Below are 24,078 nucleotides of genomic sequence, written 5' to 3'. Positions count from 1 at the left end.
AACAGGCACAGAGAAGGTGCTATCAGGGAATTCTCTGCCTGCCTTTCCCCAGTGCTCTGCAAGCTCTCCAGGACAACATAAAATCTGGGGCTCTGTGCTTTCTTTCCTTCTGAACAAGTGTTACTGTTTTCTGCACAAAAGCGATTCTGCGAAGCAATGTGAACACTTCTGCTTCCCAGGCACAGAGAAGGTGCTATCAGGGAATTCTCTGCCTGCCTTTCCCCAGTGCTCTGCAAGCTCTCCAGGACAACATAAAATCTGGGGCTCTGTGCTTTCTTTCCTTCTGAACAAGTGTTACTGTTTTCTGCACAAAAGCGATTCTGCGAAGCAATGTGAACACTTCTGCTTCCCAGGCACAGAGAAGGTGCTAGCAAGGAATTCTCTGCCTGCCTTTCCCCAGTGCTCTGCAAGCTCTCCAGGACAACATAAAATCTGGGGCTCTGTGCTTTCTTTCGTTCTGAACAAGTGTTACTGTTTTCTGCACAAAAGCGATTCTGCGAAGCAATGTGAACAGGCACAGAGAAGGTGCTATCAGGGAATTCTCTGCCTGCCTTTCCCCAGTGCTCTGCAAGCTCTCCAGGACAACATAAAATCTGGGGCTCTGTGCTTTCTTTCGTTCTGAACAAGTGTTACTGTTTTCTGCACAAAAGCGATTCTGCGAAGCAATGTGAACACTTCTGCTTCCCAGGCACAGAGAAGGTGCTATCAGGGAATTCTCTGCCTGCCTTTCCCCAGTGCTCTGCAAGCTCTCCAGGACAACATAAAATCTGGGGCTCTGTGCTTTCTTTCGTTCTGAACAAGTGTTACTGTTTTCTGCACAAAAGCGATTCTGCGAAACAATGTGAACAGGCACAGAGAAGGTGCTATCAGGGAATTCTCTGCCTGCCTTTCCCCAGTGCTCTGCAAGCTCTCCAGGACAACATAGAATCTGGGGCTTTGTGCTTTCTTTCGTTCTGAACAAGTGTTAGTGTTTTATGCACAAAAGCGATTCTTGCGAAGCGATGTGAACACTTCTGCTTCCCAGGCACAGAGAAGGTGCTATCAGGGAATTCTCTGCCTGCCTTTCCCCAGTGCTCTGCAAGCTCTCCAGGACAACAGCAAATCTGGGGCTCTGTGCTTTCTTTCGTTCTGAACAAGTGTTACTGTTTTCTGCACAAAAGCGATTCTGCGAAGCAATGTGAACACTTCTGCTTCCCAGGCAGAGAGAAGGTGCTATCAGGGAATTCTCTGCCTGCCTTTCCCCAGTGCTCTGCAAGCTCTCCAGGACTACATAGAATCTGGGGCTCTGTGCTTTATTTCCTTCTGAACAAGTGTTACTGTTTTCTGCACAAAAGCGGTTCTGCGAAGCAATCTGAACAGGCACAGAGAAGGTGCTAGCAGGGAATTCTCTGCCTGCCTTTCCCCAGTGCTCTGCAAGCTCTCCAGGACAACATAAAATCTGGGGCTCTGTGCTTTCTTTCCTTCTGAACAAGTGTTACTGTTTTCTGCACAAAAGCGATTCTTGCGAAGCAATGTGAACACTTCTGCTTCCCAGGCACAGAGAAGATGCTAGGAAGGAATTCTCTGCCTGGCTTTCCCCAGTGCTCTGCAAGCTCTCCAGGGCAACATAAAATCTGGGGCTCTGTGCTTTCTTTCGTTCTGAACAAGTGTTACTGTTTTCTGCACAAAAGCGAATCTGCGAAACAATGTGAACAGGCACAGAGTAGGTGCTATCAGGGAATTCTCTGCCTGCCTTTCCCCAGTGCTCTGCAAGCTCTCCAGGACAACATAGAATCTGGGGCTCTGTGCTTTCTTTCGTTCTGAACAACTGTTACTGTTTTCTGCACAAAAGCGATTCTTGCGAAGCAGTGTGAACACTTCTGCTTCCCAGGCACAGAGAAGGTGCTAGCAAGGAATTCTCTGCTGCCTTTCCCCAGTGCTCTGCAAGCTCCCCAGGACAACATAAAATCTGGGGCTCTGTGCTTTCTTTCCTTCTGAACAAGTGTTACTGTTTTCTGCACAAAAGCGATTCTGCGAAGCAATGTGAACACTTCTGCTTCCCAGGCACAGAGAAGGTGCTAGGAAGGAATTCTCTGCCTGCCTTTCCCCAGTGCTCTGCAAGCTCTCCAGGACAACATAAAATCTGGGGCTCTGTGCTTTCTTTCGTTCTGAACAAGTGTTACTGTTTTCTGCACAAAAGCGATTCTGCGAAACAATCTGAACAGGCACAGAGAAGGTGCTATCAGGGAATTCTCTGCCTGCCTTTCCCCAGTGCTCTGCAAGCTCTCCAGGACAACATAGAATCTGGGGCTCTGTGCTTTCTTTCGTTCTGAACAAGTGTTACTGTTTTCTGCACAAAAGCGATTCTGCGAAGCAATGTGAACACTTCTGCTTCCCAGGCACAGAGAAGGTCCTAGCAGTGAATTCTCTGCCTGCCTTTCCCCAGTGCTCTGCAAGCTCTCCAGGACTACATAGAATCTGGGGCTCTGTGCTTTCTTTCCTTCTGAACAAGTGTTACTGTTTTCTGCACAAAAGCGATTCTGCGAAGCAATCTGAACAGGCACAGAGAAGGTGCTATCAGGGAATTCTCTGCCTGCCTTTCCCCAGTGCTCTGCAAGCTCTCCAGGACAACATAAAATCTGGGGCTCTGTGCTTTCTTTCGTTCTGAACAAGTGTTACTGTTTTCTGCACAAAAGCGATTCTGCGAAACAATGTGAACAGGCACAGAGAAGGTGCTATCAGGGAATTCTCTGCCTGCCTTTCCCCAGTGCTCTGCAAGCTCTCCAGGACAACATAGAATCTGGGGCTTTGTGCTTTCTTTCGTTCTGAACAACTGTTACTGTTTTCTGCACAAAAGCGATTCTTGCGAAGCAATGTGAACACTTCTGCTTCCCAGGCACAGAGAAGGTGCTAGCAGGGAATTCTCTGCCTGCCTTTCCCCAGTGCTCTGCAAGCTCTCCAGGACAACAGCAAATCTGGGGCTCTGTGCTTTCTTTCGTTCTGAACAAGTGTTACTGTTTTCTGCACAAAAGCGATTCTGCGAAGCAATGTGAACAGGCACAGAGAAGGTGCTATCAGGGAATTCTCTGCCTGCCTTTCCCCAGTGCTCTGCAAGCTCTCCAGGACAACATAAAATCTGGGGCTCTGTGCTTTCTTTCCTTCTGAACAAGTGTTAGTGTTTTATGCACAAAAGCGATTCTTGCGAAGCGATGTGAACACTTCTGCTTCCCAGGCACAGAGAGGGTGCTAGCAGGGAATTCTCTGCCTGCCTTTCCCCAGTGCTCTGCAAGCTCTCCAGGACTACATAGAATCTGGGGCTCTGTGCTTTATTTCCTTCTGAACAAGTGTTACTGTTTTCTGCACAAAAGCGGTTCTGCGAAGCAATCTGAACAGGCACAGAGAAGGTGCTAGCAGGGAATTCTCTGCCTGCCTTTCCCCAGTGCTCTGCAAGCTCTCCAGGACAACATAAAATCTGGGGCTCTGTGCTTTCTTTCCTTCTGAACAAGTGTTACTGTTTTCTGCACAAAAGCGATTCTTGCGAAGCAATGTGAACACTTCTGCTTCCCAGGCACAGAGAAGATGCTAGGAAGGAATTCTCTGCCTGGCTTTCCCCAGTGCTCTGCAAGCTCTCCAGGGCAACATAAAATCTGGGGCTCTGTGCTTTCTTTCGTTCTGAACAAGTGTTACTGTTTTCTGCACAAAAGCGAATCTGCGAAACAATGTGAACAGGCACAGAGAAGGTGCTATCAGGGAATTCTCTGCCTGCCTTTCCCCAGTGCTCTGCAAGCTCTCCAGGACAACATAGAATCTGGGGCTCTGTGCTTTCTTTCGTTCTGAACAACTGTTACTGTTTTCTGCACAAAAGCGATTCTTGCGAAGCAGTGTGAACACTTCTGCTTCCCAGGCACAGAGAAGGTGCTAGCAAGGAATTCTCTGCTGCCTTTCCCCAGTGCTCTGCAAGCTCCCCAGGACAACATAAAATCTGGGGCTCTGTGCTTTCTTTCCTTCTGAACAAGTGTTACTGTTTTCTGCACAAAAGCGATTCTGCGAAGCAATGTGAACACTTCTGCTTCCCAGGCACAGAGAAGGTGCTAGGAAGGAATTCTCTGCCTGCCTTTCCCCAGTGCTCTGCAAGCTCTCCAGGACAACATAAAATCTGGGGCTCTGTGCTTTCTTTCGTTCTGAACAAGTGTTACTGTTTTCTGCACAAAAGCGATTCTGCGAAACAATGTCAACAGGCACAGAGAAGGTGCTATCAGGGAATTCTCTGCCTGCCTTTCCCCAGTGCTCTGCAAGCTCTCCAGGACAACATAGAATCTGGGGCTCTGTGCTTTCTTTCGTTCTGAACAAGTGTTACTGTTTTCTGCACAAAAGCGATTCTGCGAAGCAATGTGAACACTTCTGCTTCCCAGGCACAGAGAAGGTCCTAGCAGTAAATTCTCTGCCTGCCTTTCCCCAGTGCTCTGCAAGCTCTCCAGGACTACATAGAATCTGGGGCTCTGTGCTTTCTTTCCTTCTGAACAAGTGTTACTGTTTTCTGCACAAAAGCGATTCTGCGAAGCAATCTGAACAGGCACAGAGAAGGTGCTATCAGGGAATTCTCTGCCTGCCTTTCCCCAGTGCTCTGCAAGCTCTCCAGGACAACATAAAATCTGGGGCTCTGTGCTTTCTTTCGTTCTGAACAAGTGTTACTGTTTTCTGCACAAAAGCGATTCTGCGAAACAATGTGAACAGGCACAGAGAAGGTGCTATCAGGGAATTCTCTGCCTGCCTTTCCCCAGTGCTCTGCAAGCTCTCCAGGACAACATAGAATCTGGGGCTTTGTGCTTTCTTTCGTTCTGAACAACTGTTACTGTTTTCTGCACAAAAGCGATTCTTGCGAAGCAATGTGAACACTTCTGCTTCCCAGGCACAGAGAAGGTGCTAGCAGGGAATTCTCTGCCTGCCTTTCCCCAGTGCTCTGCAAGCTCTCCAGGACAACAGCAAATCTGGGGCTCTGTGCTTTCTTTCGTTCTGAACAAGTGTTACTGTTTTCTGCACAAAAGCGATTCTGCGAAGCAATGTGAACACTTCTGCTTCCCAGGCAGAGAGAAGGTCCTACCAGTGAATTCTCTGCCTGCCTTTCCCCAGTGCTCTGCAAGCTCTCCAGGACTACATAGAATCTGGGGCTCTGTGCTTTATTTCCTTCTGAACAAGTGTTACTGTTTTCTGCACAAAAGCGGTTCTGCGAAGCAATCTGAACAGGCTCAGAGAAGGTGCTAGCAGGGAATTCTCTGCCTGCCTTTCCCCAGTGCTCTGCAAGCTCTCCAGGACAACATAAAATCTGGGGCTCTGTGCTTTCTTTCCTTCTGAACAAGTGTTACTGTTTTCTGCACAAAAGCGATTCTTGCGAAGCAATGTGAACACTTCTGCTTCCCAGGCACAGAGAAGATGCTAGGAAGGAATTCTCTGCCTGGCTTTCCCCAGTGCTCTGCAAGCTCTCCAGGGCAACATAAAATCTGGGGCTCTGTGCTTTCTTTCGTTCTGAACAAGTGTTACTGTTTTCTGCACAAAAGCGAATCTGCGAAACAATGTGAACAGGCACAGAGAAGGTGCTATCAGGGAATTCTCTGCCTGCCTTTCCCCAGTGCTCTGCAAGCTCTCCAGGACAACATAGAATCTGGGGCTCTGTGCTTTCTTTCGTTCTGAACAACTGTTACTGTTTTCTGCACAAAAGCGATTCTTGCGAAGCAGTGTGAACACTTCTGCTTCCCAGGCACAGAGAAGGTGCTAGCAAGGAATTCTCTGCTGCCTTTCCCCAGTGCTCTGCAAGCTCCCCAGGACAACATAAAATCTGGGGCTCTGTGCTTTCTTTCCTTCTGAACAAGTGTTACTGTTTTCTGCACAAAAGCGATTCTGCGAAGCAATGTGAACACTTCTGCTTCCCAGGCACAGAGAAGGTGCTAGGAAGGAATTCTCTGCCTGCCTTTCCCCAGTGCTCTGCAAGCTCTCCAGGACAACATAAAATCTGGGGCTCTGTGCTTTCTTTCGTTCTGAACAAGTGTTACTGTTTTCTGCACAAAAGCGATTCTGCGAAACAATGTCAACAGGCACAGAGAAGGTGCTATCAGGGAATTCTCTGCCTGCCTTTCCCCAGTGCTCTGCAAGCTCTCCAGGACAACATAGAATCTGGGGCTCTGTGCTTTCTTTCGTTCTGAACAAGTGTTACTGTTTTCTGCACAAAAGCGATTCTGCGAAGCAATGTGAACACTTCTGCTTCCCAGGCACAGAGAAGGTCCTAGCAGTGAATTCTCTGCCTGCCTTTCCCCAGTGCTCTGCAAGCTCTCCAGGACTACATAGAATCTGGGGCTCTGTGCTTTCTTTCCTTCTGAACAAGTGTTACTGTTTTCTGCACAAAAGCGATTCTGCGAAGCAATCTGAACAGGCACAGAGAAGGTGCTATCAGGGAATTCTCTGCCTGCCTTTCCCCAGTGCTCTGCAAGCTCTCCAGGACAACATAAAATCTGGGGCTCTGTGCTTTCTTTCGTTCTGAACAAGTGTTACTGTTTTCTGCACAAAAGCGATTCTGCGAAACAATGTGAACAGGCACAGAGAAGGTGCTATCAGGGAATTCTCTGCCTGCCTTTCCCCAGTGCTCTGCAAGCTCTCCAGGACAACATAGAATCTGGGGCTTTGTGCTTTCTTTCGTTCTGAACAACTGTTACTGTTTTCTGCACAAAAGCGATTCTTGCGAAGCAATGTGAACACTTCTGCTTCCCAGGCACAGAGAAGGTGCTAGCAGGGAATTCTCTGCCTGCCTTTCCCCAGTGCTCTGCAAGCTCTCCAGGACAACAGCAAATCTGGGGCTCTGTGCTTTCTTTCGTTCTGAACAAGTGTTACTGTTTTCTGCACAAAAGCGATTCTGCGAAGCAATGTGAACAGGCACAGAGAAGGTGCTATCAGGGAATTCTCTGCCTGCCTTTCCCCAGTGCTCTGCAAGCTCTCCAGGACAACATAAAATCTGGGGCTCTGTGCTTTCTTTCCTTCTGAACAAGTGTTAGTGTTTTATGCACAAAAGCGATTCTTGCGAAGCGATGTGAACACTTCTGCTTCCCAGGCACAGAGAAGGTGCTATCAGGGAATTCTCTGCCTGCCTTTCCCCAGTGCTCTGCAAGCTCTCCAGGACAACATAAAATCTGGGGCTCTGTGCTTTCTTTCCTTCTGAACAAGTGTTACTGTTTTCTGCACAAAAGCGATTCTGCGAAGCAATGTGAACACTTCTGCTTCCCAGGCACAGAGAAGGTGCTAGCAAGGAATTCTCTGCCTGCCTTTCCCCAGTGCTCTGCAAGCTCTCCAGGACAACAGCAAATCTGGGGCTCTGTGCTTTCTTTCGTTCTGAACAAGTGTTACTGTTTTCTGCACAAAAGCGATTCTGCGAAGCAATGTGAACAGGCACAGAGAAGGTGCTATCAGGGAATTCTCTGCCTGCCTTTCCCCAGTGCTCTGCAAGCTCTCCAGGACAACATAAAATCTGGGGCTCTGTGCTTTCTTTCCTTCTGAACAAGTGTTAGTGTTTTATGCACAAAAGCGATTCTTGCGAAGCGATGTGAACACTTCTGCTTCCCAGGCACAGAGAAGGTGCTATCAGGGAATTCTCTGCCTGCCTTTCCCCAGTGCTCTGCAAGCTCTCCAGGACAACATAAAATCTGGGGCTCTGTGCTTTCTTTCCTTCTGAACAAGTGTTACTGTTTTCTGCACAAAAGCGATTCTGCGAAGCAATCTGAACAGGCACAGAGAAGGTGCTAGCAGGGAATTCTCTGCCTGCCTTTCCCCAGTGCTCTGCAAGCTCTCCAGGACAACATAAAATCTGGGGCTCTGTGCTTTCTTTCGTTCTGAACAAGTGTTACTGTTTTCTGCACAAAAGCGATTCTGCGAAGCAATGTGAACACTTCTGCTTCCCAGGCACAGAGAAGGTGCTAGCAAGGAATTCTCTGCCTGCCTTTCCCCAGTGCTCTGCAAGCTCTCCAGGACAACATAGAATCTGGGGCTCTGTGCTTTCTTTCGTTCTGAACAAGTGTTACTGTTTTCTGCACAAAAGCGATTTTGCGAAGCAATGGGAACACTTCTGCTTCCCAGGCACAGAGAAGGTGCTAGCAGGGAATTCTCTGCCTGCCTTTCCCCAGTGCTCTGCAAGCTCTCCAGGACAACAGCAAATCTGGGGCTCTGTGCTTTCTTTCGTTCTGAACAAGTGTTAGTGTTTTCTGCACAAAAGCGATTCTGCGAAGCAATGTGAACACTTCTGCTTCCCAGGCACAGAGAAGGTCCTAGCAGTGAATTCTCTGCCTGCCTTTCCCCAGTGCTCTGCAAGCTCTCCAGGACTACATAGAATCTGGGGCTCTGTGCTTTATTTCCTTCTGAACAAGTGTTACTGTTTTCTGCACAAAAGCGGTTCTGCGAAGCAATGTGAACACTTCTGCTTCCCAGGCACAGAGAAGATGCTAGGAAGGAATTCTCTGCCTGGCTTTCCCCAGTGCTCTGCAAGCTCTCCAGGGCAACATAAAATCTGGGGCTCTGTGCTTTCTTTCGTTCTGAACAAGTGTTACTGTTTTCTGCACAAAAGCGATTCTGCGAAACAATGTGAACAGGCACAGAGAAGGTGCTATCAGGGAATTCTCTGCCTGCCTTTCCCCAGTGCTCTGCAAGCTCTCCAGGACAACATAGAATCTGGGGCTCTGTGCTTTCTTTCGTTCTGAACAACTGTTACTGTTTTCTGCACAAAAGCGATTCTTGCGAAGCAGTGTGAACACTTCTGCTTCCCAGGCACAGAGAAGGTGCTAGCAAGGAATTCTCTGCTGCCTTTCCCCAGTGCTCTGCAAGCTCTCCAGGACAACATAAAATCTGGGGCTCTGTGCTTTCTTTCCTTCTGAACAAGTGTTACTGCTTTCTGCACAAAAGTGATTCTGCGAATCAATGTGAACACTTCTGCTTCCCAGGCACAGAGAAGGTGCTAGGAAGGAATTCTCTGCCTGCCTTTCCCCAGTGCTCTGCAAGCTCTCCAGGACAACATAAAATCTGGGGCTCTGTGCTTTCTTTCGTTCTGAACAAGTGTTACTGTTTTCTGCACAAAAGCGATTCTTGCGAAGCGATGTGAACACTTCTGCTTCCCAGGCACAGAGAAGGTGCTATCAGGGAATTCTCTGCCTGCCTTTCCCCAGTGCTCTGCAAGCTCTCCAGGACAACATAAAATCTGGGGCTCTGTGCTTTCTTTCCTTCTGAACAAGTGTTACTGTTTTCTGCACAAAAGAGATTCTGCGAAGCAATGTGAACACTTCTGCTTCCCAGGCACAGAGAAGGTGCTAGCAAGGAATTCTCTGCCTGCCTTTCCCCAGTGCTCTGCAAGCTCTCCAGGACAACAGCAAATCTGGGGCTCTGTGCTTTCTTTCGTTCTGAACAAGTGTTACTGTTTTCTGCACAAAAGCGATTCTGCGAAGCAATGTGAACAGGCACAGAGAAGGTGCTATCAGGGAATTCTCTGCCTGCCTTTCCCCAGTGCTCTGCAAGCTCTCCAGGACAACATAAAATCTGGGGCTCTGTGCTTTCTTTCGTTCTGAACAAGTGTTACTGTTTTCTGCACAAAAGCGATTCTGCGAAGCAATGTGAACACTTCTGCTTCCCAGGCACAGAGAAGGTGCTAGGAAGGAATTCTCTGCCTGCCTTTCCCCAGTGCTCTGCAAGCTCTCCAGGACAACATAAAATCTGGGGCTCTGTGCTTTCTTTCGTTCTGAACAAGTGTTACTGTTTTCTGCACAAAAGCGATTCTGCGAAACAATGTGAACAGGCACAGAGAAGGTGCTATCAGGGAATTCTCTGCCTGCCTTTCCCCAGTGCTCTGCAAGCTCTCCAGGACAACATAGAATCTGGGGCTCTGTGCTTTCTTTCGTTCTGAACAAGTGTTACTGTTTTCTGCACAAAAGCGATTCTGCGAAACAATTCGAACAGGCACAGAGAAGGTGCTATCAGGGAATTCTCTGCCTGCCTTTCCCCAGTGCTCTGCAAGCTCTCCAGGACAACATAAAATCTGGGGCTCTGTGCTTTCTTTCCTTCTGAACAAGTGTTACTGTTTTCTGCACAAAAGCGATTCTGCGAAGCAATGTGAACACTTCTGCTTCCCAGGCACAGAGAAGGTGCTAGCAAGGAATTCTCTGCCTGCCTTTCCCCAGTGCTCTGCAAGCTCTCCAGGACAACATAGAATCTGGGGCTCTGTGCTTTCTTTCGTTCTGAACAAGTGTTACTGTTTTCTGCACAAAAGCGATCTTGCGAAGCAATGGGAACACTTCTGCTTCCCAGGCACAGAGAAGGTGCTAGCAGGGAATTCTCTGCCTGCCTTTCCCCAGTGCTCTGCAAGCTCTCCAGGACAACAGCAAATCTGGGGCTCTGTGCTTTCTTTCGTTCTGAACAAGTGTTAGTGTTTTCTGCACAAAAGCGATTCTGCGAAGCAATGTGAACACTTCTGCTTCCCAGGCACAGAGAAGGTCCTAGCAGTGAATTCTCTGCCTGCCTTTCCCCAGTGCTCTGCAAGCTCTCCAGGACTACATAGAATCTGGGGCTCTGTGCTTTATTTCCTTCTGAACAAGTGTTACTGTTTTCTGCACAAAAGCGGTTCTGCGAAGCAATGTGAACACTTCTGCTTCCCAGGCACAGAGAAGATGCTAGGAAGGAATTCTCTGCCTGGCTTTCCCCAGTGCTCTGCAAGCTCTCCAGGGCAACATAAAATCTGGGGCTCTGTGCTTTCTTTCGTTCTGAACAAGTGTTACTGTTTTCTGCACAAAAGCGATTCTGCGAAACAATGTGAACAGGCACAGAGAAGGTGCTATCAGGGAATTCTCTGCCTGCCTTTCCCCAGTGCTCTGCAAGCTCTCCAGGACAACATAGAATCTGGGGCTCTGTGCTTTCTTTCGTTCTGAACAACTGTTACTGTTTTCTGCACAAAAGCGATTCTTGCGAAGCAGTGTGAACACTTCTGCTTCCCAGGCACAGAGAAGGTGCTAGCAAGGAATTCTCTGCTGCCTTTCCCCAGTGCTCTGCAAGCTCTCCAGGACAACATAAAATCTGGGGCTCTGTGCTTTCTTTCCTTCTGAACAAGTGTTACTGCTTTCTGCACAAAAGTGATTCTGCGAATCAATGTGAACACTTCTGCTTCCCAGGCACAGAGAAGGTGCTAGGAAGGAATTCTCTGCCTGCCTTTCCCCAGTGCTCTGCAAGCTCTCCAGGACAACATAAAATCTGGGGCTCTGTGCTTTCTTTCGTTCTGAACAAGTGTTACTGTTTTCTGCACAAAAGCGATTCTTGCGAAGCGATGTGAACACTTCTGCTTCCCAGGCACAGAGAAGGTGCTATCAGGGAATTCTCTGCCTGCCTTTCCCCAGTGCTCTGCAAGCTCTCCAGGACAACATAAAATCTGGGGCTCTGTGCTTTCTTTCCTTCTGAACAAGTGTTACTGTTTTCTGCACAAAAGAGATTCTGCGAAGCAATGTGAACACTTCTGCTTCCCAGGCACAGAGAAGGTGCTAGCAAGGAATTCTCTGCCTGCCTTTCCCCAGTGCTCTGCAAGCTCTCCAGGACAACAGCAAATCTGGGGCTCTGTGCTTTCTTTCGTTCTGAACAAGTGTTACTGTTTTCTGCACAAAAGCGATTCTGCGAAGCAATGTGAACAGGCACAGAGAAGGTGCTATCAGGGAATTCTCTGCCTGCCTTTCCCCAGTGCTCTGCAAGCTCTCCAGGACAACATAAAATCTGGGGCTCTGTGCTTTCTTTCGTTCTGAACAAGTGTTACTGTTTTCTGCACAAAAGCGATTCTGCGAAGCAATGTGAACACTTCTGCTTCCCAGGCACAGAGAAGGTGCTAGGAAGGAATTCTCTGCCTGCCTTTCCCCAGTGCTCTGCAAGCTCTCCAGGACAACATAAAATCTGGGGCTCTGTGCTTTCTTTCGTTCTGAACAAGTGTTACTGTTTTCTGCACAAAAGCGATTCTGCGAAACAATGTGAACAGGCACAGAGAAGGTGCTATCAGGGAATTCTCTGCCTGCCTTTCCCCAGTGCTCTGCAAGCTCTCCAGGACAACATAGAATCTGGGGCTCTGTGCTTTCTTTCGTTCTGAACAAGTGTTACTGTTTTCTGCACAAAAGCGATTCTGCGAAACAATTCGAACAGGCACAGAGAAGGTGCTATCAGGGAATTCTCTGCCTGCCTTTCCCCAGTGCTCTGCAAGCTCTCCAGGACAACATAAAATCTGGGGCTCTGTGCTTTCTTTCCTTCTGAACAAGTGTTACTGTTTTCTGCACAAAAGCGATTCTGCGAAGCAATGTGAACACTTCTGCTTCCCAGGCACAGAGAAGGTGCTAGCAAGGAATTCTCTGCCTGCCTTTCCCCAGTGCTCTGCAAGCTCTCCAGGACAACAGCAAATCTGGGGCTCTGTGCTTTCTTTCGTTCTGAACAAGTGTTACTGTTTTCTGCACAAAAGCGATTCTGCGAAGCAATGTGAACAGGCACAGAGAAGGTGCTATCAGGGAATTCTCTGCCTGCCTTTCCCCAGTGCTCTGCAAGCTCTCCAGGACAACATAAAATCTGGGGCTCTGTGCTTTCTTTCCTTCTGAACAAGTGTTAGTGTTTTATGCACAAAAGCGATTCTTGCGAAGCGATGTGAACACTTCTGCTTCCCAGGCACAGAGAAGGTGCTATCAGGGAATTCTCTGCCTGCCTTTCCCCAGTGCTCTGCAAGCTCTCCAGGACAACATAAAATCTGGGGCTCTGTGCTTTCTTTCCTTCTGAACAAGTGTTACTGTTTTCTGCACAAAAGAGATTCTGCGAAGCAATGTGAACACTTCTGCTTCCCAGGCACAGAGAAGGTGCTAGCAAGGAATTCTCTGCCTGCCTTTCCCCAGTGCTCTGCAAGCTCTCCAGGACAACAGCAAATCTGGGGCTCTGTGCTTTCTTTCGTTCTGAACAAGTGTTACTGTTTTCTGCACAAAAGCGATTCTGCGAAGCAATGTGAACAGGCACAGAGAAGGTGCTATCAGGGAATTCTCTGCCTGCCTTTCCCCAGTGCTCTGCAAGCTCTCCAGGACAACATAGAATCTGGGGCTCTGTGCTTTCTTTCGTTCTGAACAAGTGTTACTGTTTTCTGCACAAAAGCGATTCTGCGAAACAATGTGAACAGGCACAGAGAAGGTGCTATCAGGGAATTCTCTGCCTGCCTTTCCCCAGTGCTCTGCAAGCTCTCCAGGACAACATAGAATCTGGGGCTTTGTGCTTTCTTTCGTTCTGAACAACTGTTACTGTTTTCTGCACAAAAGCGATTCTTGCGAAGCAATGTGAACACTTCTGCTTCCCAGGCACAGAGAAGGTGCTAGCAGGGAATTCTCTGCCTGCCTTTCCCCAGTGCTCTGCAAGCTCTCCAGGACAACAGCAAATCTGGGGCTCTGTGCTTTCTTTCCTTCTGAACAAGTGTTACTGTTTTCTGCACAAAAGAGATTCTGCGAAGCAATGTGAACACTTCTGCTTCCCAGGCACAGAGAAGGTCCTAGCAGTGAATTCTCTGCCTGCCTTTCCCCAGTGCTCTGCAAGCTCTCCAGGACTACATAGAATCTGGGGCTCTGTGCTTTCTTTCCTTCTGAACAAGTGTTACTGTTTTCTGCACAAAAGCGGTTCTGCGAAGCAATCTGAACAGGCACAGAGAAGGTGCTAGCAAGGAATTCTCTGCCTGCCTTTCCCCAGTGCTCTGCAAGCTCTCCAGGACAACATAAAATCTGGGGCTCTGTGCTTTCTTTCGTTCTGAACAACTGTTACTGTTTTCTGCACAAAAGCGATTCTTGCGAAGCAATGTGAACACTTCTGCTTCCCAGGCACAGAGAAGATGCTAGCAAGGAATTCTCTGCCTGGCTTTCCCCAGTGCTCTGCAAGCTCTCCAGGGCAACATAAAATCTGGGGCTCTGTGCTTTCTTTCGTTCTGAACAAGTGTTACTGTTTTCTGCACAAAAGCGAATCTGCGAAACAATGTGAACAGGCACAGAGAAGGTGCTATCAGGGAATTCTCTGCCTGCCTTTCCCCAGTGCTCTGCAAGCTCTCCAGGACAACATAGAATCTGGGGCTCTGTGCTTTCTTTCGTTCTGAACAACTGTTACTGTTTTCTGCACAAAAGCGATTCTTGCGAAGCAGTGTGAACACTTCTGCTTCCCAGGCACAGAGAAGGTGCTAGGAAGGAATTCTCTGCTGCCTTTCCCCAGTGCTCTGCAAGCTCCCCAGGACAACATAAAATCTGGGGCTCTGTGCTTTCTTTCCTTCTGAACAAGTGTTACTGTTTTCTGCACAAAAGCGATTCTGCGAAGCAATGTGAACACTTCTGCTTCCCAGGCACAGAGAAGGTGCTAGGAAGGAATTCTCTGCCTGCCTTTCCCCAGTGCTCTGCAAGCTCTCCAGGACAACATAAAATCTGGGGCTCTGTGCTTTCTTTCGTTCTGAACAAGTGTTACTGTTTTCTGCACAAAAGCGGTTCTGCGAAACAATGTCAACAGGCACAGAGAAGGTGCTATCAGGGAATTCTCTGCCTGCCTTTCCCCAGTGCTCTGCAAGCTCTCCAGGACAACATAGAATCTGCGGCTCTGTGCTTTCTTTCGTTCTGAACAAGTGTTAGTGTTTTCTGCACAAAAGCGATTCTGCGAAGCAATGTGAACACTTCTGCTTCCCAGGCACAGAGAAGGTCCTAGCAGTGAATTCTCTGCCTGCCTTTCCCCAGTGCTCTGCAAGCTCTCCAGGACTACATAGAATCTGGGGCTCTGTGCTTTCTTTCCTTCTGAACAAGTGTTACTGTTTTCTGCACAAAAGCGATTCTGCGAAGCAATCTGAACAGGCACAGAGAAGGTGCTAGCAGGGAATTCTCTGCCTGCCTTTCCCCAGTGCTCTGCAAGCTCTCCAGGACAACATAAAATCTGGGGCTCTGTGCTTTCTTTCGTTCTGAACAAGTGTTACTGTTTTCTGCACAAAAGCGATTCTGCGAAACAATGTGAACAGGCACAGAGAAGGTGCTATCAGGGAATTCTCTGCCTGCCTTTCCCCAGTGCTCTGCAAGCTCTCCAGGACAACATAAAATCTGGGGCTCTGTGCTTTCTTTCCTTCTGAACAAGTGTTAGTGTTTTATGCACAAAAGCGATTCTTGCGAAGCGATGTGAACACTTCTGCTTCCCAGGCACAGAGAAGGTGCTATCAGGGAATTCTCTGCCTGCCTTTCCCCAGTGCTCTGCAAGCTCTCCAGGACAACATAAAATCTGGGGCTCTGTGCTTTCTTTCCTTCTGAACAAGTGTTACTGTTTTCTGCACAAAAGAGATTCTGCGAAGCAATGTGAACACTTCTGCTTCCCAGGCACAGAGAAGGTGCTAGCAAGGAATTCTCTGCCTGCCTTTCCCCAGTGCTCTGCAAGCTCTCCAGGACAACAGCAAATCTGGGGCTCTGTGCTTTCTTTCGTTCTGAACAAGTGTTACTGTTTTCTGCACAAAAGCGATTCTGCGAAGCAATGTGAACAGGCACAGAGAAGGTGCTATCAGGGAATTCTCTGCCTGCCTTTCCCCAGTGCTCTGCAAGCTCTCCAGGACAACATAGAATCTGGGGCTCTGTGCTTTCTTTCGTTCTGAACAAGTGTTACTGTTTTCTGCACAAAAGCGATTCTGCGAAACAATGTGAACAGGCACAGAGAAGGTGCTATCAGGGAATTCTCTGCCTGCCTTTCCCCAGTGCTCTGCAAGCTCTCCAGGACAACATAGAATCTGGGGCTTTGTGCTTTCTTTCGTTCTGAACAACTGTTACTGTTTTCTGCACAAAAGCGATTCTTGCGAAGCAATGTGAACACTTCTGCTTCCCAGGCACAGAGAAGGTGCTAGCAGGGAATTCTCTGCCTGCCTTTCCCCAGTGCTCTGCAAGCTCTCCAGGACAACAGCAAATCTGGGGCTCTGTGCTTTCTTTCCTTCTGAACAAGTGTTACTGTTTTCTGCACAAAAGAGATTCTGCGAAGCAATGTGAACACTTCTGCTTCCCAGGCACAGAGAAGGTCCTAGCAGTGAATTCTCTGCCTGCCTTTCCCCAGTGCTCTGCAAGCTCTCCAGGACTACATAGAATCTGGGGCTCTGTGCTTTCTTTCCTTCTGAACAAGTGTTACTGTTTTCTGCACAAAAGCGGTTCTGCGAAGCAATCTGAACAGGCACAGAGAAGGTGCTAGCAGGGAATTCTCTGCCTGCCTTTCCCCAGTGCTCTGCAAGCTCTCCAGGACAACATAAAATCTGGGGCTCTGTGCTTTCTTTCGTTCTGAACAACTGTTACTGTTTTCTGCACAAAAGCGATTCTGCGAAGCAATGTGAACACTTCTGCTTCCCAGGCACAGAGAAGGTGCTAGGAAGGAATTCTCTGCCTGCCTTTCCCCAGTGCTCTGCAAGCTCTCCAGGACAACATAAAATCTGGGGCTCTGTGCTTTCTTTCGTTCTGAACAAGTGTTACTGTTTTCTGCACAAAAGCGATTCTGCGAAACAATGTCAACAGGCACAGAGAAGGTGCTATCAGGGAATTCTCTGCCTGCCTTTCCCCAGTGCTCTGCAAGCTCTCCAGGACAACATAGAATCTGCGGCTCTGTGCTTTCTTTCGTTCTGAACAAGTGTTAGTGTTTTCTGCACAAAAGCGATTCTGCGAAGCAATGTGAACACTTCTGCTTCCCAGGCACAGAGAAGGTCCTAGCAGTGAATTCTCTGCCTGCCTTTCCCCAGTGCTCTGCAAGCTCTCCAGGACTACATAGAATCTGGGGCTCTGTGCTTTCTTTCCTTCTGAACAAGTGTTACTGTTTTCTGCACAAAAGCGATTCTGCGAAGCAATCTGAACAGGCACAGAGAAGGTGCTAGCAGGGAATTCTCTGCCTGCCTTTCCCCAGTGCTCTGCAAGCTCTCCAGGACAACATAAAATCTGGGGCTCTGTGCTTTCTTTCGTTCTGAACAAGTGTTACTGTTTTCTGCACAAAAGCGATTCTGCGAAACAATGTGAACAGGCACAGAGAAGGTGCTATCAGGGAATTCTCTGCCTGCCTTTCCCCAGTGCTCTGCAAGCTCTCCAGGACAACATAGAATCTGGGGCTTTGTGCTTTCTTTCGTTCTGAACAACTGTTACTGTTTTCTGCACAAAAGCGATTCTTGCGAAGCAATGTGAACACTTCTGCTTCCCAGGCACAGAGAAGCTGCTAGCAGGGAATTCTCTGCCTGCCTTTCCCCAGTGCTCTGCAAGCTCTCCAGGACAACAGCAAATCTGGGGCTCTGTGCTTTCTTTCGTTCTGAACAAGTGTTACTGTTTTCTGCACAAAAGCGATTCTGCGAAGCAATGTGAACAGGCACAGAGAAGGTGCTATCAGGGAATTCTCTGCCTGCCTTTCCCCAGTGCTCTGCAAGCTCTCCAGGACAACATAAAATCTGGGGCTCTGTGCTTTCTTTCGTTCTGAACAAGTGTTACTGTTTTCTGCACAAAAGCGATTCTGCGAAACAATGTGAACAGGCACAGAGAAGGTGCTATCAGGGAATTCTCTGCCTGCCTTTCCCCAGTGCTCTGCAAGCTCTCCAGGACAACATAGAATCTGGGGCTTTGTGCTTTCTTTCGTTCTGAACAACTGTTACTGTTTTCTGCACAAAAGCGATTCTTGCGAAGCAATGTGAACACTTCTGCTTCCCAGGCACAGAGAAGCTGCTAGCAGGGAATTCTCTGCCTGCCTTTCCCCAGTGCTCTGCAAGCTCTCCAGGACAACAGCAAATCTGGGGCTCTGTGCTTTCTTTCGTTCTGAACAAGTGTTACTGTTTTCTGCACAAAAGCGATTCTGCGAAGCAATGTGAACAGGCACAGAGAAGGTGCTATCAGGGAATTCTCTGCCTGCCTTTCCCCAGTGCTCTGCAAGCTCTCCAGGACAACATAAAATCTGGGGCTCTGTGCTTTCTTTCCTTCTGAACAAGTGTTAGTGTTTTATGCACAAAAGCGATTCTTGCGAAGCGATGTGAACACTTCTGCTTCCCAGGCACAGAGAAGGTGCTATCAGGGAATTCTCTGCCTGCCTTTCCCCAGTGCTCTGCAAGCTCTCCAGGACAACATAAAATCTGGGGCTCTGTGCTTTCTTTCGTTCTGAACAAGTGTTAGTGTTTTCTGCACAAAAGCGATTCTGCGAAGTAATGTGAACACTTCTGCTTCCCAGGCACAGAGAAGGTGCTAGCAGGGAATTCTCTGCCTGCCTTTCCCCAGTGCTCTGCAAGCTCTCCAGGACAACATAAAATCTGGGGCTCTGTGCTTTCTTTCGTTCTGAACAAGTGTTACTGTTTTCTGCACAAAAGCGATTCTGCGAAGCAATGTGAACAGGCACAGAGAAGGTGCTATCAGGGAATTCTCTGCCTGCCTTTCCCCAGTGCTCTGCAAGCTCTCCAGGACAACAGCAAATCTGGGGCTCTGTGCTTTCTTTCCTTCTGAACAAGTGTTACTGTTTTCTGCACAAAAGCGATTCTGCGAAACAATGTGAACAGGCACAGAGAAGGTGCTATCAGGGAATTCTCTGCCTGCCTTTCCCCAGTGCTCTGCAAGCTCTCCAGGACAACATAGAATCTGGGGCTCTGTGCTTTCTTTCGTTCTGAACAAGTGTTACTGTTTTCTGCACAAAAGCGATTCTTGCGAAGCAATGTGAACACTTCTGCTTCCCAGGCACAGAGAAGGTGCTAGCAGGGAATTCTCTGCCTGCCTTTCCCCAGTGCTCTGCAAGTTCTCCAGGACAACAGCAAATCTGGGGCTCTGTGCTTTCTTTCGTTCTGAACAAGTGTTAGTGTTTTCTGCACAAAAGCGATTCTGCGAAGCAATGTGAACACTTCTGCTTCCCAGGCACAGAGAAGGTCCTAGCAGTGAATTCTCTGCCTGCCTTTCCCCAGTGCTCTGCAAGCTCTCCAGGACTACATAGAATCTGGGGCTCTGTGCTTTATTTCCTTCTGAACAAGTGTTACTGTTTTCTGCACAAAAGCGGTTCTGCGAAGCAATCTGAACAGGCACAGAGAAGGTGCTAGCAGGGAATTCTCTGCCTGCCTTTCCCCAGTGCTCTGCAAGCTCTCCAGGACAACATAAAATCTGGGGCTCTGTGCTTTCTTTCGTTCTGAACAAGTGTTAGTGTTTTCTGCACAAAAGCGATTCTGCGAAGCAATGTGAACACTTCTGCTTCCCAGGCACAGAGAAGGTGCTAGCAAGGAATTCTCTGCCTGCCTTTCCCCAGTGCTCTGCAAGCTCTCCAGGACAACATAAAATCTGGGGCTCTGTGCTTTCTTTCGTTCTGAACAAGTGTTACTGTTTTCTGCACAAAAGCGATTCTGCGAAGCAATGTGAACAGGCACAGAGAAGGTGCTATCAGGGAATTCTCTGCCTGCCTTTCCCCAGTGCTCTGCAAGCTCTCCAGGACAACATAAAATCTGGGGCTCTGTGCTTTCTTTCCTTCTGAACAAGTGTTAGTGTTTTATGCACAAAGGCGATTCTGCGAAGCAATGTGAACACTTCTGCTTCCCAGGCACAGAGAAGGTGCTATCAGGGAATTCTCTGCCTGCCTTTCCCCAGTGCTCTGCAAGCTCTCCAGGACAACATAAAATCTGGGGCTCTGTGCTTTCTTTCCTTCTGAACAAGTGTTACTGTTTTCTGCACAAAAGAGATTCTGCGAAGCAATGTGAACACTTCTGCTTCCCAGGCACAGAGAAGGTCCTAGCAGGGAATTCTCTGCCTGCCTTTCCCCAGTGCTCTGCAAGCTCTCCAGGACAACATAAAATCTGGGGCTCTGTGCTTTCTTTCGTTCTGAACAAGTGTTACTGTTTTCTGCACAAAAGCGATTCTGCGAAGCAATGTGAACACTTCTGCTTCCCAGGCACAGAGAAGGTGCTAGCAAGGAATTCTCTGCCTGCCTTTCCCCAGTGCTCTGCAAGCTCTCCAGGACAACATAAAATCTGGGGCTCTGTGCTTTCTTTCCTTCTGAACAAGTGTTACTGTTTTCTGCACAAAAGCAATTCTGCGAAACAATCTGAACAGGCACAGAGAAGGTGCTATCAGGGAATTCTCTGCCTGCCTTTCCCCAGTGCTCTGCAAGCTCTCCAGGACAACATAGAATCTGGGGCTCTGTGCTTTCTTTCGTTCTGAACAACTGTTACTGTTTTCTGCACAAAAGCGATTCTTGCGAAGCAATGTGAACACTTCTGCTTCCCAGGCACAGAGAAGGTGCTAGCAGGGAATTCTCTGCCTGCCTTTCCCCAGTGCTCTGCAAGCTCTCCAGGACAACAGCAAATCTGGGGCTCTGTGCTTTCTTTCGTTCTGAACAAGTGTTAGTGTTTTCTGCACAAAAGCGATTCTGCGAAGCAATGTGAACACTTCTGCTTCCCAGGCACAGAGAAGGTCCTAGCAGTGAATTCTCTGCCTGCCTTTCCCCAGTGCTCTGCAAGCTCTCCAGGACTACATAGAATCTGGGGCTCTGTGCTTTATTTCCTTCTGAACAAGTGTTACTGTTTTCTGCACAAAAGCGGTTCTGCGAAGCAATCTGAACAGGCACAGAGAAGGTGCTAGCAGGGAATTCTCTGCCTGCCTTTCCCCAGTGCTCTGCAAGCTCTCCAGGACAACATAAAATCTGGGGCTCTGTGCTTTCTTTCCTTCTGAACAAGTGTTAGTGTTTTCTGCACAAAAGCGATTCTGCGAAGCAATGTGAACACTTCTGCTTCCCAGGCACAGAGAAGATGCTAGGAAGGAATTCTCTGCCTGGCTTTCCCCAGTGCTCTGCAAGCTCTCCAGGGCAACATAAAATCTGGGGCTCTGTGCTTTCTTTCGTTCTGAACAAGTGTTACTGTTTTCTGCACAAAAGCGATTCTGCGAAACAATGTCAACAGGCACAGAGAAGGTGCTATCAGGGAATTCTCTGCCTGCCTTTCCCCAGTGCTCTGCAAGCTCTCCAGGACAACATAGAATCTGGGGCTCTGTGCTTTCTTTCGTTCTGAACAACTATTACTGTTTTCTGCACAAAAGCGATTCTTGCGAAGAAGTGTGAACACTTCTGCTTCCCAGGCACAGAGAAGGTGCTAGCAAGGAATTCTCTGATGCCTTTCCCCAGTGCTCTGCAAGCTCTCCAGGACAACATAAAATCTGGGGCTCTGTGCTTTCTTTCCTTCTGAACAAGTGTTACTGTTTTCTGCACAAAAGTGATTCTGCGAATCAATGTGAACACTTCTGCTTCCCAGGCACAGAGAAGGTGCTAGGAAGGAATTCTCTGCCTGCCTTTCCCCAGTGCTCTGCAAGCTCTCCAGGACAACATAAAATCTGGGGCTCTGTGCTTTCTTTCGTTCTGAACAAGTGTTACTGTTTTCTGCACAAAAGCGATTCTTGCGAAGCGATGTGAACACTTCTGCTTCCCAGGCACAGAGAAGGTGCTATCAGGGAATTCTCTGCCTGCCTTTCCCCAGTGCTCTGCAAGCTCTCCAGGACAACATAAAATCTGGGGCTCTGTGCTTTCTTTCCTTCTGAACAAGTGTTACTGTTTTCTGCACAAAAGAGATTCTGCGAAGCAATGTGAACACTTCTGCTTCCCAGGCACAGAGAAGGTGCTAGCAAGGAATTCTCTGCCTGCCTTTCCCCAGTGCTCTGCAAGCTCTCCAGGACAACAGCAAATCTGGGGCTCTGTGCTTTCTTTCGTTCTGAACAAGTGTTACTGTTTTCTGCACAAAAGCGATTCTGCGAAGCAATGTGAACAGGCACAGAGAAGGTGCTATCAGGGAATTCTCTGCCTGCCTTTCCCCAGTGCTCTGCAAGCTCTCCAGGACAACATAAAATCTGGGGCTCTGTGCTTTCTTTCGTTCTGAACAAGTGTTACTGTTTTCTGCACAAAAGCGATTCTGCGAAGCAATGTGAACACTTCTGCTTCCCAGGCACAGAGAAGGTGCTAGGAAGGAATTCTCTGCCTGCCTTTCCCCAGTGCTCTGCAAGCTCTCCAGGACAACATAGAATCTGGGGCTCTGTGCTTTCTTTCGTTCTGAACAACTGTTAATGTTTTCTGCACAAAAGCGATTCTTGCGAAGCAATGTGAACACTTCTGCTTCCCAGGCACAGAGAAGGTGCTAGCAGGGAATTCTCTGCCTGCCTTTCCCCAGTGCTCTGCAAGCTCTCCAGGACAACATAAAATCTGGGGCTCTGTGCTTTCTTTCGTTCTGAACAAGTGTTACTGTTTTCTGCACAAAAGCGATTCTGCGAAGCAATGTGAACACTTCTGCTTCCCAGGCACAGAGAAGGTGCTAGCAAGGAATTCTCTGCTGCCTTTCCCCAGTGCTCTGCAAGCTCTCCAGGACAACATAAAATCTGGGGCTCTGTGCTTTCTTTCCTTCTGAACAAGTGTTACTGTTTTCTGCACAAAAGCGATTCTGCGAAGCAATGTGAACACTTCTGCTTCCCAGGCACAGAGAAGGTGCTAGCAGGGAATTCTCTGCCTGCCTTTCCCCAGTGCTCTGCAAGCTCTCCAGGACAACATAAAATCTGGGGCTCTGTGCTTTCTTTCGTTCTGAACAAGTGTTACTGTTTTCTGCACAAAAGCGATTCTTGCGAAGCAATGTGAACAGGCACAGAGAAGGTCCTAGCAGTGAATTCTCTGCCTGCCTTTCCCCAGTGCTCTGCAAGCTCTCCAGGACAACATAGAATCTGGGGCTCTGTGCTTTCTTTCGTTCTGAACAACTGTTACTGTTTTCTGCACAAAAGCGATTCTTGCGAAGCAATGTGAACACTTCTGCTTCCCAGGCACAGAGAAGGTGCTAGCAGGGAATTCTCTGCCTGCCTTTCCCCAGTGCTCTGCAAGCTTTCCAGGGCAACATAAAATCTGGGGCTCTGTGCTTTCTTTCGTTCTGAACAAGTGTTACTGTTTTCTGCACAAAAGCGATTCTTGCGAAGCAATGTGAACAGGCACAGAGAAGGTCCTAGCAGTGAATTCTCTGCCTGCCTTTCCCCAGTGCTCTGCAAGCTCTCCAGGACTACATAGAATCTGGGGCTCTGTGCTTTCTTTCCTTCTGAACAAGTGTTACTGTTTTCTGCACAAAAGCGATTCTGCGAAGCAATCTGAACAGGCACAGAGAAGGTGCTAGCAGGGAATTCTCTGCCTGCCTTTCCCCAGTGCTCTGCAAGCTCTCCAGGACAACATAAAATCTGGGGCTCTGTGCTTTCTTTCGTTCTGAACAAGTGTTAGTGTTTTCTGCACAAAAGCGATTCTGCGAAGCAATGTGAACACTTCTGCTTCCCAGGCACAGAGAAGATGCTAGGAAGGAATTCTCTGCCTGCCTTTCCCCAGTGCTCTGCAAGCTCTCCAGGACAACATAAAATCTGGGGCTCTGTGCTTTCTTTCGTTCTGAACAAGTGTTACTGTTTTCTGCACAAAAGCGATTCTGCGAAACAATGTGAACAGGCACAGAGAAGGTGCTATCAGGGAATTCTCTGCCTGCCTTTCCCCAGTGCTCTGCAAGCTCTCCAGGACAACATAGAATCTGGGGCTCTGTGCTTTCTTTCGTTCTGAACAACTGTTACTGTTTTCTGCACAAAAGCGATTCTTGCGAAGCAATGTGAACACTTCTGCTTCACAGGCACAGAGAAGGTGCTAGCAAGGAATTCTCTGCCTGCCTTTCCCCAGTGCTCTGCAAGCTCTCCAGGACAACATAGAATCTGGGGCTCTGTGCTTTCTTTCCTTCTGAACAAGTGTTACTGTTTTCTGCACAAAAGAGATTCTGCGAAGCAATGTCAACAGGCACAGAGAAGGTGCTATCAGGGAATTCTCTGCCTGCCTTTCCCCAGTGCTCTGCAAGCTCTCCAGGACAACATAAAATCTGGGGCTCTGTGCTTTCTTTCGTTCTGAACAAGTGTTACTGTTTTCTGCACAAAAGCGATTCTGCGAAACAATGTCAACAGGCACAGAGAAGGTGCTATCAGGGAATTCTCTGCCTGCCTTTCCCCAGTGCTCTGCAAGCTCTCCAGGACAACATAGAATCTGGGGCTCTGTGCTTTCTTTCGTTCTGAACAAGTGTTA

The sequence above is a fragment of the Strix aluco genome, unplaced genomic scaffold (genome assembly GCF_031877795.1).
Source record: "Strix aluco isolate bStrAlu1 unplaced genomic scaffold, bStrAlu1.hap1 HAP1_SCAFFOLD_41, whole genome shotgun sequence".
NCBI classification, from domain to species: Eukaryota; Metazoa; Chordata; class Aves; order Strigiformes; family Strigidae; genus Strix; species Strix aluco.
This window is presented reverse-complemented; position numbering follows the sequence as displayed.